This window comes from Rhinopithecus bieti, unplaced genomic scaffold, assembly GCF_001698545.2.
Source record: "Rhinopithecus bieti isolate Rb0 unplaced genomic scaffold, ASM169854v2 scaffold_5273, whole genome shotgun sequence".
NCBI classification, from domain to species: Eukaryota; Metazoa; Chordata; class Mammalia; order Primates; family Cercopithecidae; genus Rhinopithecus; species Rhinopithecus bieti.
Window position 1 is genome coordinate 2,504,577 of NW_016805057.1, and position 2,744 is coordinate 2,507,320.

Here is a 2,744-nt window from a genome sequence, read left to right on the forward strand (position 1 = left end):
GAGCCGGTCAACTGGAGTCGTAAGCTCGGCCCAGCGGCGACGACACCCGCCCCGCCTCACCTCACCCACCTCGCCCCGCCTCACCTCACCCACCTCCTCCCGCCTCACCTCACCCACCTCGCCCCGCCTCACCTCACCCACCTCGCCGCGGCCGCACAGCCCCCCGCCTGCCCGTCCCGGGATCCCAGGGGAAACCTGAAGGCCGGGGTCCCGAGGGCCAGCTGCCGGGAGGCGGGAGGGAGGTTGGGCAGGGCCGCCCGGCGTGCTTGGTGCGGACGCTGCAGGCCCAGCGCGAGCGCTGGGGAATCCCGGGATGAGCCAAGCGCCGCGAGCCCGCTGCTGCCTCAGCAGTTCCGGGTCTAGGCGGCCTGCCGAGCCGGCACCCAGCAGCCCGGCCGGCGTTAGAGGAACAGGAACCAGAGTCCCGCGAGGGCCCTCGGCCCGGAGCCAGGCGGGTTAGCGGGCGGGAGTGGGCAGGCCGAGTCCGGAAAGGGTCGCGAGGAGGCAGCTAGGGGCTCCGTCATGGGGGATGGGGCGGCGGAACGACCGACCCCGGGAGCGGGCGCGGGGCGGCAGGAGCTGCAGGTCTCTAGAGGGCACGGGGCGGGGAACTAAGGGCCAGGTTAGAGAGCGGGACGGCGGGCACTGTGAGGGGGCGGTGGCAATGGCGGGTCGCGTGAGGTGGGGCTGCTGGAGCGACCTCGGGACCAAACCGCAGTCTCCCTTCTGCTAACGGAAGCCGTTTCCCAAGAGAGCTGAAGTCCGCGCTTCCGGTCTCTGAGGGACGCCTCGCGACCCAGCAGCGTGGTCAGGACGCTGGGTTTCCTCACCGCAGCCCGGGGCCAGTCCCTTGTCATGTTAGCTCTTGGCTGCTTGTCCCATGCAGGGCTCAAGTCAGGGGCCCTCTCGAGGAGATGTTTTTAGTGTTTTTTTGTTGTTCGTTTGTTTCCAGAAACAAGCTGTTGTCTCTCCTCCAATGCCTTTGTGCTGATTCTTGTTGACCAACACCCCTTCGAGCGCCTTCACTTGTGTTGACAACATGGATGACCTCTATGGCCTTTTAAAATATGTGCCACTAGCAGGACTTAAGTAAAAGGCCCTCATCCGTAACTAAAATCATGATAAAGGTGCAGTTTAGCACCTCCAAGAATATAACGTTCATTTATTTGAAAATAGCAGTTAGGACGTGGAAGGCCAGTGTATGCTAAAGCGAAAAAATATCCGACCTTTCAAGAGTAAGAGAAATGGTGCTTCCTGAGGAACTGGTTGTGATGAAACGAGAGGTCCTTTTTACATTTACTGTTGCTCATTTGGTAGGCGCTAAAGAACCTTTGTCTCATAATCTCAGCTGGGGGTTTGAAAGAGCCCTCTGGAGTAGGCATGTTCTCGTGCTTGACTAGAGAATGGGAGCATTAACCCAGAATAGGAACCCACCCCTCAGTAGCCCTAGCACCAGTTTTGTCAAAATTCGTGTTTTCTTTGGTCATTTGTTAAGAACCCCGAGCGGTAGATGGTACACGCAATCAGAAGGTGCACTCTGCCCTGAGTCTATGTTAAATATCATTAGGTTGGTGCAAATGTAATTGCGGTTTTTGCCATTGACAAAGACCACAATTACTTTTGCACCAGCTTAGTACCTCAAGCAAAATAGACGTCTTTTAGTTACAAAGGTTTTAAACATTTATCTCTGTTTTTACGATGGTGGGATTCGTATTCTTTCATGCAACAGTAGTGGCAGTAAAAAAAATGAAAAAGAAAATATTTCAAAAGAATGAAGTTGTCAGGGAAGAGATAATTTGTTATATTGTATTTGCATACCATTTCCTTTCACCATCTGGTCCTAGCATCATGTCCTAACACTTCCTCATCCCATTTTCACTCTGTCCTACTCCAGTGGTTCTCAGTCTTGACTACAAATCAGAACTGCAAGGCAACTTAAAAAAACAAAAATTAGTGTAGAGACTCCACCCCAGATATATGTTGAATCATAATCTCTAGGAGTCAGGCCTGAACATGTTTTGCTTTTTTTGTTTAGTTTTAATCTCTATATATGATTCAGATGCATAATTAAGTCTGAAAAAATAAAAATGCCCTATTCCCAAGCCACTCAAATAAAAGCTGTTCTTTGGAGGCCACATGATTTCATTCTTTACATTTGCAATTCCTCTACTTAGGAAAATACCCTCCTCTTTATATGCCTAACTGCTACTTTTTGTTCAAGGCTCTTCAAGCTCAGACATAATCTTCCCTGAATCCCCATCCCTCATCAAGCAAAATTAATAGCTTCTTTACATTTTGTTCATATATAAGAAGCCCTCTCATAGATGTAGTCTGGGCCCCTAGCCAAGCAGTAAGTGGAAAAAATGGTTAAATATTGAATTGTACACTCTAAGGATGAACTTTGTGGTATGTATATTATATCTAAAGAAAGCTTTTTTAAAAGAAAAAAGGTCAATTGAACCAGAGTCATGAAAAAGTATAGCAAATACCTTAAACTGTATTCTGACCTAAAACAACTGTATGTTCATTTGCCAATCTACTGAGAAGGTCCAAGACCTTTTCTTTGCATGTAGTCTACTGATTGGAATTCTGCATACTATCTCTTGTATAAATCATACCCATAAACCATCAGCTAAGATTTCCCAAGATTTTGTTCTTTTAAGGGGAAAATAACTTAAAGGTACTTGTGAAGCAATCTGAGAGCAGATTTATACTTTATAATTTTTTTTTTTTTTTTTTTTTTT

General features: G+C 48.7%; 2 protein-coding genes across 3 annotated transcripts in view; one reads left to right on the plus strand and one right to left on the minus strand.

Annotated features, from left to right (window-relative positions):
* LACC1 (laccase domain containing 1) overlaps positions 1-1,645 on the minus strand; it is a 68,136-nt gene extending 66,491 nt beyond the window's left edge. Inside the window, exon 1 of one of the 2 annotated variants that reach the window (XM_017871012.1) lies at positions 142-1,645. The gene's annotated coding sequence lies outside the window, so the exon portion shown is untranslated. Of the gene's footprint in view, positions 1-132 lie in introns of both variants that reach the window. The other variant, XM_017871015.1, reaches the window with a different exon arrangement.
* Positions 1-2,744, plus strand: part of CCDC122 (coiled-coil domain containing 122) — a 49,202-nt gene that overhangs the window by 2,047 nt on the left and 44,411 nt on the right. The gene's annotated exons all lie outside the window — the stretch shown is intronic.